General features: G+C 34.4%; 1 protein-coding gene across 1 annotated transcript in view; it reads right to left on the bottom strand.

Annotated features, from left to right (window-relative positions):
• LOC105228497 (protein numb) overlaps window positions 1-13,500 on the bottom strand; it is a 108,964-nt gene that overhangs the window by 55,392 nt on the left and 40,072 nt on the right. Inside the window, exon 2 of the mRNA XM_049446892.1 lies at window positions 8,204-8,254. The gene's annotated coding sequence lies outside the window, so the exon portion shown is untranslated. The remainder of the gene's footprint in view (window positions 1-8,203; window positions 8,255-13,500) is intronic.

Genomic DNA, 13,500 nt, shown 5'->3' with positions numbered 1-13,500 from the left:
TATTAATTAAGAGAGTTAGAACTATAATAACCCAATCAACTGTTTTGAGACTCAAAACAGTTTAACTGATTAGAGATTTCACTTAGATCACTCATTAATTTAATGAGGCCGCCTTATATCTTAAATTTTTAATTTGTTACTCATTTACTGAATTAGATATTTTTATAATCCCCAAGCTCTTAAAGTTATGTGGTAAAATTTGCTTAAAATATTTGTTAATAATTGATATTTAATCATTTGTAAAAATATATTTATATTCCACAGAAAATCGAGTTTAATCATTTGCCATTAGTATTTTTACAGACGTTTTTAATACCCTGAACAGATTATATCAAGGCCCTGTGTGGAAAGCGTTTATACCTGATTGATGGGATGTAGATATATCTCATCTCTGTTCAAAAATATCACAACGTTGATAAATTCCGTGTTTCGATAGACTAAATAAAGTCTTTTTCTATTAATCCTTCAAGGCGAGGAACCCAAATGAGGTACAACTCATCATACTAAAGGGTACGCTTATGTATATGATAATTCGGCTTTTATTCTGATTATACCAGAGTTAATCTGATTTCTTATTTGTCGTAATATCATTTCTAACCGCAAATGAAAAACAAATATCTATTCGTAAAGCTGAGTAATTAGTCTTGTAATCTATAGTTTCACAAAGTATTCTTAGACGAGCTGAAGACTTTGAAGTTTTGAACATAAAATGTAAGTCTCATCGAGAATTGAAATGAAATCAAAAAATGCATTCGGGCATTTTAGATTTTTGTATGTAAAGGGGTAGTTTGGTGCTATCAAAATCAATAATTTTTGAAGGCGGTTCGATCAACTTTGGAACTTGACTGATCCCATTGACAGGACAATTACGTAAAACCGAGAACAAGCTCAAAATAGCTGCTAGATATCATTGGTGGTATTAGAAATAAAGAAAAAGAACCATTTATACGCATACCAAAATATTTGACTCGGGTCGGTGATTCTTATGAAATCAGGGCCTCGAAATCCTTGAAAATAACACACAAGGTATTTAGAGAGGACCGTGAAAGCATTGAAAATTTGCCTCCTTGTCATTCATCCATCTTCATCTATTAAAGGCGATAACACTACAGTGCAAAAAAAATGATTGATGAATGATGTCATATTGGTATCAGAGAAGTAGCAGAGGATCTTAACATCTCTTATGGATCGACTCAACACATTTTGGTTAATGTTTTGGGTACGAAGTGTGTCAATTTTAGACTCACATCGAAAGTCCTGACTTCTTCAAAAGTAGTTGTCGCAAAAGAGATACCTGACATCGTAGTTTCCGCCCCAGCTTATCAAATGCATCATTACTTGATGAGACATTGGTTTATGAATATGACAACGAAACTGTTCAAATATCTAGTGAATGGCGTTTTAAATATGAACCGAAACCGAAAACCACATCCGGTACTTAAAAAAGTGTATGGAAAATTGAATTAAATGAAGCGGCAATAAAGGCTATGTCTTTTCCTCTATCGACGAACAAAGACCAAACTCTACAAGTCTCTCATCATCCCCGTTCTGCTTTATGGTTCAGACGCATTTACGTTGAAAACATTTGAAGTGACGACATTACGAGTTTTCGAGAGAAAGGTTCTGCGGAAGATTTGTGGATCTTTTCGCATTGGAAATGGCGAATACCGCAGTCGATGGTTCGATGAGCTGTACGAGGTAAACGACAGCATTGACATAGTTCAGCGAATTAAGAGACACCTGGTCTTTCCAATGGAGTGGAGAAGGACCTGACTACACTTGGAATCTCCAATTGGTTTCAGACATTGAAAATAAAGGACGACTGGTGCGCTATTATAAGCTTGGGTATAACCGCATAGCAGTGTTTACGCCAATAAAGAAGAAGTAGAAGAAAAAAGGCTTGTTATATTCAGAAATTTTTGTTAGTCCGGCTCAATTTTGATCAGATGGTATTACCGGCTTAGTGGATGGTAATCAAAGGTATACTAAAGTATGCACCAATTTCCAGGTAAGATATAAACCACGCTATAGCTTGTAACTCTGGTTCTAAGCCACCTGAAGAAACATTGAACTAGAAAACCTTCGGAGTTTACGATATTAGGTAGCTACCACAACAAACTCATGAATTTTTTCTCATTATTTTTTCATCTGATTATATGTATGGTTAGTTATGAAAGCTTCGCTCAGAAAGCATAAATCAGTTGACACGCTCCATGAACTCCACCAAAACATTCAAAAACAAAATGTCATCCCAGTTTTCGCAAACTAATCTACAAAAATATTAATCCATTGTAGACATAATACATATGACATTGTAGACATAATTTTTTTACACACTTTTTGTGAACTACAAATCAAATATGGAGTCATAAAGTGCCGCAAAGCCACACGCAAGCGGCTTTTGCTCGATTTACTACATCAATGCGCCTTGTGTCGGCCAATCTGTGTCGCCGATGTGTGCTCGTGAATTATTGCTCACCAACAACGGTACATTGTTTGTAAGTCCCTAATGACGGTTTGCGGGTGGCCACGACGATAGAATGAATTTATCACGAAAGTTAATTTCACTTACACACACCGGCACACATACTCATACACATACATGCGTCCATTACTACAAACGCACAACTATTGTGTTTTGTTATCTGTGTAATAGTGACGGTGGCACAAAGTTGAAATGCGATAAAATGCCAAAACGAGCTGATAAGAGTAATAAGTTATGTGGAAAGTGTTTAATTTTAGTCAACAACAAATGAGTGACGCTTAACTGATGGTTTGTCATTTGAGTGAAAATTTATTTCCAACCAACAATGCAGATAACTGTGCGTCGTCAGATTGATAAATTCCTTTTATTCGCGATTTTATTCATGTTTGTTTGAATAAACTAATTAAAAGACAATTATATTGCTGATAAATGAACTTTCGCATGACAGGGTGGTTCATATGTTGCATAAAGTTGTGTACTTGCAACATGTTGCACAGAGTAATATTGAACAACGTATGATATTAGATTGGAGTTACATTACAATCAATTTCTATTAGAAAAAAGTGAGTGTGACCTTACACTGAAATAAATTTGATTGCCGTGAAATAAGTCTAAAGCTTTCAGAGCTACAGAGTTTGTGCAAGCTTCGCAACTTATTGCCACATGTTAGTATGAAAATCAGGTATTCATAACCACACCTCTCTCCATATAACAATACTAATTATTCAAGATATTTATTTATACTGCTAGGTGCTAGTCGCAGAACCCGAAATTTACGCAATAGTCCTTTTAAACTTTCGGGGGCCAGTGTAGAACGCGACAAGTAGCCTGAATTTGTTCCTAGGCAAGTTGATTACATATTTAAGCTCGACATTACGCATGTCTTGAAATTGTAGGCAGTACCGCTTTCTGCCTACTCCTTCTTCCTTGCGGAGCAGATCCTCTATGGTATGAGGACCCACCACGATGTAAGGTTCAGGTCACTAGCATGTTAGTGGATGCTTCGGAGCGGGCGAGCTTATCAGTCACTTCAATCCCGGATATACCTTTGTGACTGGGCGCCCAGATGAGGTGCACTTGGTTACGTTCCGCTAGACTATTAACCATTTTTCTACACTCCTGTACTAGTCGCGATTTGATCTCATAGGCAGAGATTGATTTAAGTGCTGCTTGACTATCGCTAAGTATGGTTATACGTTAGTAGTGATAGTTTCATTGGAGACTTCTGCTTGAAAAATGCTCGGAAAACTTCCCATAGGTATAGAGGTTTGGTTTGGTGTGTGGTCCTTTGACTCCTGCATCAATTCCCTCTAACGTTTTAGAGCCGTCGTTGTACTACCTCTAATCTATTCAGCCTTGCTGCTAAGGGTAACCCTGAACTTCTTGGTGAAGTTAACCATTTGGGAGAAGAGTCATTAGTATTAAACCACTTTATTCTTCCATCCGCTGGCATTAGATTCCCTTACCTCTGCCACACCCTTCTGCTGTCATTTGGAGCAGTGTGCATTTGGCCACCTGACCGATTATTAGGTGAAGTGGAGTGAGCTCAAGCATGACTTCAAAAGCTGCTGAAGAGCAATTAGGAACCAAAAATATTGAAACCGGTCTATAATTTCTCATAACTTCTATACCCCAAAAATAAGGATCCCCAAACTTTTCGTTAATTTATGTAGCGACTTTCAATAGAGTCCAGAAGTGAGCATCGTAAGGGGGTCTGGCGTTGAACCCGTGGAAAACGGATCTGTTTGCGATCACAAGAAAGGACAAAATTCCTTTATGGAAGTTTCCTTCTATAAGTGGGACACAACTCTCTTTCAAGGACCGTATCAAGTACCTTGGCGTAGTCTTGAACAGCAAACTGGTGTGGAAGCACAACCTGAAAGAAAGAGTGAGTCTAGTTTCCTGTAGTATGGTGGACAATCGTGCAGAATTCCATCTACCGGAAGCCAATAGAAAAGATTCGGAGACTCGCTGCGCTATGCATAACAGGAGCTTTAAGAACAACTCCAACGGCGGCACTTGAACTGGTACTAAATCTACCACCTATAGACCTCTTCGCTGAAAACTGCGCAGCAAAATTGGCGGACGAGTACTGGCTACAGGAGAATTTACATATAGAACCTTCAGGCATAGCTCGGTTGGTAATGGCGGTTGAGCCAACACCGGCTACACGATCCCACTTTTCAACTGGGAAAGAAAGTGCAAAGTAAACACAGGAAAATATCGCTGACTTAAAAGTCTGTTAGCTACGTGCAATACTCTAAACATCTATACGGATGGCTCGAAAAAGGACGATGGAGTTGGGGCGGGAATATCCAATTCAGAGTTAGGCATAAGGTATCCTTTTAAGTTGCTGGACCACTGCAATATATTTCAAGCTGAGCTCTTTGCTATTGCGAAAGCCGCGAAGCTGGCCCCTAATGCACCTGCATACAATTCCAGAGTCATCATCCACCTAGACAGTCAAGCAGCAATCAGGGCAGTAACCTCGTAACGCATATCGGCCAGAAGTGTCTTGGAAAGCAGGGCAGCAGTGTTGCCAGAAACACGCTACTTCAGTTTTTACACCCTTGGAATTTTAACAATTGCCAAAAGTATATACTTTCGAGATACCGCCCAAAAGTTAGTGTCACCTTACTTTCTTCAATTTATATATTTTCATTACTCATATCAGCGCTACCCATTATTTTGATTCTTTCAATGTATACTCTACTGTATTTAAGTTTGAGTATTGAGTAGATGTATGTGTGTGTTTGTGTTTGTGTACATTCACCTGCCATTTCTGTATGCCCATCACTTGACGCCATTGACTTACTTTTAACTCATTGACTTTAATGCATAAATGTGCAACTTATTATCGTCGTTTGTGCAAACATTTATAAAGCAGCTTTGTTGCATTTAATTAAGGCGCTATTGATAGCTGTGGACATGGAGTCCTCCTCGCAAAGGCAATTGTATTTATAATTGCAGCACCTACGCTTGGGTACGCACAAACCTACATACATATACACACAAACACGCATGCCTGCATAGACAAGCCACCTGTGCGACGGCTTGCCCTGCCGAAGCGGCCCGTGCGGCAACAAATCAATGCCTGAATAAACAATGCAACTTAATCAGAAATTCAATCAATTGACGTAACAACATAATGCTTGCTAGTGAGCGTGCGTGCGTGTGGTGGTGGCGGTGGTGCGGTCTTTTGGCCTCTTTTGCCCACATTTGCATTTACACGTTCTGTATTGAACTTAAATAATTAAATTCGTAACTGAAAGCTGCCCGGAGATTTATAAATATAAATTGAATTATTTAAATATTCTTACGAGGGTTCCGCTTTTACTTGATTGAATGTAGAATTATTTGAGTGAAATCGATTTTTTTTTCCTCTGCAGGCCAACAGATTGGAGAGCACAGGGTGTGGAATGAGTTTCATCGCGCAATGTTGTTACATAATAAAATTTAAGATAATACTTCTTAGGCGTTTGAGAATGAAGCTCTATTTTATAATTGCTTAAAGAGGTGGGTTATCGGTATATTGGATCTTCGCTGCGATATTTCTTGAATGATTATGTAAATTTATTCGTTGAACGGCAAACAAGAATTAGATTTTTAAAGAACCACTAAACTAGTGTAAAGTGAACTAGTTTATAACTAGTTACAACGAAAGGAGTTGAGGGTCAATTCCACAGAATATTGTTTAAAAAAAAAATCATTGAAAAAAAAGTATAAAGGAATTAATTAGTTTAAGAACCAACTAGTTCAATTTAAACTAGTTTATAACTAGTTATAAGGAAATGAGTTTCACAACCAGTTGTTATTTATATTATTTTTCGAAAAAAAATGTTTCGTAAAAAATTAATTATAAGTTGTTATTTATATTATTTTTCGTAAAAAAATATTTTCAAATAAATTTATATTTAATAAATTTCCAAGCCCCAGTTCTACAGATCATTGCCTAAAAGAGTACTTCATTTAACAGAAAGTAAAAAGTTGTTATGAATCCTAATCACTTCTATTGTCAATAATTTCTTGTGAGTGATTTTATGTCTTTTCTTTGCTCGAAGCAACTCATTTATAATAAAAAACAAAAAAACTCATATTTTTTACTAGTTATTTAGGGACTAGTTTATACCATATAGATTAAATTTTTCGGAGCCTTCTCCAAAGTGTTTTCATTCGTGAGGCTTAATAAATATTATTAGTTTTATATAATTATCTAATATTTAATTTATCTTATTTACCAAATACATGTATGTACATATGTATATTAATTTACAAATTTTTAAATAGCTGGCAACCTTTGTAAAAAATATTTTTAATCAAAAGCCTTTTTAACTCTCAATAGTATGATATCCATATCAATATTAATAAATTTTAAATAATAAAAAGTGGGATGAATAATAGGTGGCAACTCTGAAACAACATCTTTTTTATAACCTTCTTTAATATCTTTAGCTGCATACCTTTAAAAAACGTATCCATTTAATTTGCTTTTCCGAAACACATTTTTTTTATTGTATATATTATGTTATTTTTTTATTTGTGATCAGGTGGCAACCTTTCTTAAAATAACTTTAACTATTTAAATTTCTTATGTAATATACCTAAATACAAATTACATTACTTTCTTTATTTTGTGAACATTCACCATCTTTGATGAACATATTGTTATAATTCCTTTATTTTAAATTTTTATTTTTCAAAGTGCACTAATATTTGCGAAAAGATGGCAACCCTTATCAGCATAGTTTTAACCCTTCTTGTAAATATTTTTAGTTGCAATTTTTTTAAACCTCTTTAGATCGTTCCTTATGCTAGTAATAAATGTATCTTATTCAAAAATTTTATTTTGCTAAATAGGTGGCAACCTTTTTTAATATATTTAAACGTTGGTCACTTAAACCTTTGCAGTTTGATATATGTATATTTTTAAAATTGGCATATTATACAATATTAATAGAATTTCAAATAAGTGGCAACTCACTTTTTGCTTAAACGGCAACCTTACCCAAAATATTTGTAGATCATTTAAATCTTTTCGGTTTAATAAATATCATAAATTGTAAAAATTGTGATATAATACAAATTAATAGAAACAAATATAATAGGTGGCAACTCATTTTTCACTTCAATGGCATCCTTACACAAAATATTTTTCGGTGTTTTAAATCTTTTTGATAAATACAATAAAGTGTATCAATTGGGATATAACAAAAAAAAAATTAAAAATTGTATTTAGGTGGCAACTCATTTTTCACTTAAATAGCAACCTTACGCAAAATATTTTTAGGTCATTTAAACCACTAGATTTGGATTGATAAATACATTGTAAAAATTGTGATATAATACGAATTAATAAAAAAATTCCAATTAGGTGGCAACTTATTTTTCATTTAAATGGCAACCTTATTAAAACTATTTGTAAATCTTTTAAATATTTTCTGTTTGATAAATACCACAAATTGTAAAAATTTGAATATGACACAAATTTAATAAAAAATTGTTATTAGGTGGCAACTCATTTTTCACTTACCCTTACCCATTAGGTCATTTAAATCACTCGATTTAGCTTGATAAATACGTTGCAAAAATTGAGATGTAATAGAATATGGAGAAAAAGTTCTAGGTAGGTGGCAACTCTTTTTTCCGGTTTTGGGGTCTATAGCACTTGTTTCACTCGCACCTTGAAAAAAATACTCTAACTATTAATTATTTGCTTACCTTTATTGACTTCTAATTGCGTTTACGGCACTTGAAGAATGTTTTATGATTCTGTAAAGAGTAATAGAGAAAGATAAGTATATGTAAATTATAATTTATAATTATTGAAAAAGTTAATTTTACATGAAAAATTAATTTGAGATATACTTATAAGCAAAGTGACGCACATAATAGACTCTTAAGAAAATAACTCTTTGAAACTTGAGAGCTACTACCCTAAACACTTTACACCCCACTCTTTCTTTCACTCTCTTTAATATCTACTTTTTTGCTCTTAATACTTTTCAATCACGCTCTTAACTCTTCTTTATCATTCTCTTACCTCTTCTTTCTCACTCCCTTAACATGTTGATGAAGCATAGCATTAAACTAAGCGCCTCTTTTGAGCCATTCAAGCGTGCAACTTTCGCAGGTTGCAAGAAAAATTCAAAATATGTTTTTGTAACTGAAAATTCCCACAGTCATTAGAAATAAGGCGTTTCCATATCAGCAGAGAAGCTTGACGTCACCGGCAATGACCGCGTACGAACGCGAGTGCCTACAATATACCAACGATGACATGAATAAATTGCTAATGCAAAGCAATCGACACGCTATTAAGTGCTTTTCAAATGGATTCCTCAAATCTTTTTTTGGCATATTCTTTTCAGCGAATTTCCATAAATCAGCCTAAAAGTTTTCTTTTTACAAAAAATGTCTAAAAACTTCCGTGGAATTAGTGAAAATGCTGCGCATTTTTTGTTTGTGTTTGTTTGTTGTTTTTTTACAGCTACGCGCTGTAAGCTGCGCAACAGTTCTTTGTATTTCAACACACACACATACATGTAAATATATGTAAGTGCTCTCTGTATGTATTTGGCAAAGCCTATTTCGCTAAATTGTCGCGCTTGGCAATTCAGCGTCACGTCTTTTGTTCGCCCTTGTAAAAGCGTCAACTTATATATATATCACGCGCGTGACTAGAATCTAATGCAGCTATTATTGCTGCTAGGGTGTATTAATACCCATGTATGTATGTGTACGTATGATGAGTGCTTATCTCGGCAATACAAATATGTAAATATCATTGAACTGCAGATTACATTTTGCAGTGTTGTTGTTGTAGCCGGGGAGTTCAATTGCTTTTAGCGGAAGTAAAATTAGATTAGCATCCATCAAGCGCCTTAAAGTATGCTAATAAGTATGGGAGTAAGGCAAAGACACAAACAATTGGGTTTAATTACAATTCTTTGATTTTAAAATTAGTAATTAAAAATATCGAAATAACTGTAAATACAAAAAGTAATGAAAACCTGAGTTCGGGTGTAACCGATGCTGTGAGCTATGAAAATACTTTCAACTCCAAGGCAAAATTTTATGCTAAACAATTTTTCATAATAATTTATTTTTTTACATAATTGTTAATAAATTTCAATCAAATTAGTTTAGAGGCGGTAAAATGAACAATGAAAACGGTAACGGCACAGGACGCCCAAAAAAGGTTGTTACCGACTAAAACATCAAAAAAGTTTACCAAATAATTTGAAATGATCGCGATAGCAGATACTCTATCAATAGAAAATGAACGTGTATATTATATCATTCACGAATATTTTATTATGAGAAGGGGCTGTGCAAAATGGGTGCCACATGAGCTCTCATTGACGGATTGCTGTTTCGGAGCAAGTGCAATAACGGCTCGTTTTTGCATCAATATGAGACAATGGGTGAAACAAGGATCCATCTTTGCAGTCCGAAGTCCAATCAAAAATCATACTGTTTCATGAAGCAATGGGCCGTGGCACAAGTCAGTGAAAATGATAACAAAATACATGAATGGGACTTCGAACTGCAACCGTATTCTCCAGATTTCGATCCCCATTAACTATTTCCTGTTTTTAGATCTTAATGCTCGCTAAAACTGAGGCCAAATTGGAAGTTAAGTTCGGGGCAAACGAATACTTTATACTCTTGCAACTTGCAGTAATCAAAGCTAGGGAAATAAAACGTCAACCATATCGACACTGTAAAAATGGATCAAATCGGAAGATAACCCCTTCTATTTTCCATATAACGGTATTGTTAAAAACTACTAAAAGTGCGAATAATTAAATTTGACAGAGACATAATATTTTACATTCGACATCGAATGAGCATGTTTTATTGGAGCCGGTGTAAAAATTTGACAATTTTATTGTTCTCTTATTAAATGCTACAAAACCTCTAGAATGCTGTCCTATATTTTCAAGTAGATCTGAGTAATAGTTTCAGAGGTACAGCCTTGAAAACTTGTGCTCTCGTGACTAGCCTAAGGCCTCAGGATTTAGCCAGAAGTGTGTCGCTTGTAACCCGATTGGCTTGGTTGGCAAGATTTCTCGAGACCTACTCTACCGACCTTCTTGAAATTTTACGCAGGTCTTTGAGATACAATTCTTAAAGACTTAGATGAAGTATATTATTTGTTGACTACAACTCTTTGAAAAAAAAAATATCGCGAAAGCTTCATTGAAATTTTAATATTTTTGTAAAAATTTATGCCAAAAATCCAATTTTGGTTTTTTAATTTAAAGTTTTAGCTAAAACACGTATTTTTTCAGTTTAGATGATCTTATAAGCAGTTATCCTATCAACGCGGGCGCAACTTTTTTCCGAAGGGTTACCAGAAATGGTGTCGCAATAGCCGAATTTGAAATATTTTTTTCCAAAAATTTCAGAATTTTTTTGTTGATATATACAATAAAACTTTTAAAATATTTCATTTTTTATAAGAAAAAAAAATTTGAAAAAAGGCTGTTTTTTACCCCAGGAAACCCATGAGAAAAGGCCAGAGACCATATAAGATACATATATACAAAAATTATCGATTTAGCCATGCCTGCTAGTCTGTATATACATATATGAACCAGTTTCTCAATGTTTGAGATATGTATCTCAAATTTTGTACGATATCAGACCACTTTAGCATATACATACCATGTAGCTCTCCCACAAACCGAGCAATCAAAATCAAGTCCTTGTCTTGAAAACTTTTTAATTTCGGCGAAGGTTATTTAAGGCAGTAATGAAATCTCTGAGGACTTTGTCAGAAAAAAAAAAATAAAAAACATTTTTGTTTCATTGTCCTTCTAATCAATTCTTCAATTTAATTATTTATTTATAGTTTTTTTTATTACATTTCGTTTTCCTTTTCCAATTTTTTTGTCTTGTTTCACCTATTAAGTTTTTAATGTTTGATAATTTGCTTTACCAAAGGAGAATCTCCTTCACTTGAAAAATTCCCACAAGCTTCATATCAATTGCAAATAAATAGACATATCCGTAAGGGGTAAATTGTAAACACCGTTATCAAGCAACTTCACACCCTATCTTTTTATTTGCTCATGTATTTATAACTAAAGCGGACAGATAATGGCCAAAGCCGCAGCTAAGGGTGCATTTAGGCGTGCAACCGAACCAGGATCTGATATTCATATGTACATATGTATATACTAACATACAAACAAGCAAACACGAGAGCATACAAACACACACGTACATATATCCAAAAAAGGAATCAACGCTTGGTAGTTAAAAATAACAAGCTAAGCCGCTTCATATGACATATCACTAAACAAATAGAACGCAAATGTGTGCGTGTATGTGTATGTCAGCGCTTGTGTGCGTGCACACGGTTAGACTAACATTTATAATTGGCCATAAAAGCAATTAAAAAATATTAAAGCAGATTAGTGTGCGTAATAAATAGAAAGGATACCACACAAGTCCACAAACGCACACATATACACATACACACTCAAGCTAGGATAAATAAGCTATACAAGCATTAAAATATACAACAAAGCAGCGCTATCACTATGCCAGTATCACAACGCTTGATCGCCGATAACAGGCACAACAAGCGGCTACAAACTGCTAATCGCGTAGGCACCCTCGCAAAGGCCAGCAGCCCGGCGCTCGAACACCCCTCTAGCGTTTGGTGCTTACTTTCCGTCAATTGACATCGATATGTATATATATATGTGTGTATATATATATATATATATATATATATAGTATAGTAAGTATGTATATAATCATATATAAGTATGTATGTATGTGAGTAGCCTCTCATGCGCCCAAGTGGCAAAGTGCGGTGCTAAGTGTTAAGTGGTGCACTAGAAAGTTTGTATGCATGGTTGCATGTGTATTTGTATTTGTAAGTGGGGTGAGTAGGTTATTTGTTTGTGCGTTGCCATACTGAGCAATGCGATTAGTTGGCAATTAACAACAAATACAAATTGAATTAAACAACACGCATTCTACTGATGCTGTGTCGCGCTATGGTGGGCAATTAAAAAATTATTATTGTCTGTTATTGTAAACAAATAAATGCTTGGAGAGTGTGCTTTAGAGCAAATATTATTGGAAAGTGTGGGAAACTTTAGATGAAATGAGACTAAAAATTAATAATGTTTTTTATGGATCTTAAATTGCAAAAATGGAATGCATTTTTGAGATCGAATTCATTTTTACATCAACACACCTATTTCTGGTGCAGTAAATAATACAATAAAGGAAATCGAAAGTTAGAAGGTATAGATCATGTTATTCTTGTGCAGTAGTCGAAGCCTACGGACCTGGTTTGCCATGTTATTTTAATCAATAATAACATTATCCATAAATTTTTAAAATTTAACTCAGTTGATATAGTATCTTCATATCTTATTTTTGAAAGAAAATGAACAGCTTACACATCTGATCAAATTTGACCCGGACTGGTCCACTTAAACACACGCACGCTCAAACCAAATCGATAAACCTTTTGTTCCTAGATTAATATACCCTTCATACGTTTGCATTCTGATGACGAGACTGTGAAGACCATCTAATCTAAGGCTTCTAATAAGTATACGGAAAATAAGAGCAAATTTTGGCATGTTTTTTCTTGCACAGGAACCTATTTAAACGGCGATAATAATGATTTGTAAATACTTGAAAATGTTTTTTCTGTCAGTCATGGTCAAATTTGATCAGATAATATGTATATATGTACATAGAAATTTCATGACAGTTGTTTGGCTTGCTCATTTTGACACTAAGGATTAACTTAGAAGGAATACTTCGACCCTCAATTCAAGAAATGCCGAAAAAGGTAAATATGAAATATTGTTAGAGTACTACATAAAAGGTACCGAGTCAAGAGTTTTAACTGTGAAACTGTCCCTCCATCCTGTGGAGCTTTTTCAAAAAATTTATTTCCTTTTTTTTATTATTTTATTTATTTTTTTTTAATTTTTTTTTTGTTTGTAATGAAACACATTCTTTTTTATGGATGGTAA

This window comes from Bactrocera dorsalis, chromosome 1, assembly GCF_023373825.1.
Source record: "Bactrocera dorsalis isolate Fly_Bdor chromosome 1, ASM2337382v1, whole genome shotgun sequence".
In the NCBI taxonomy this organism is placed as follows: Eukaryota; Metazoa; Arthropoda; class Insecta; order Diptera; family Tephritidae; genus Bactrocera; species Bactrocera dorsalis.
Note: the sequence above shows the minus strand (reverse complement) of the source record. Positions and strands in the feature narration are given on the sequence as shown.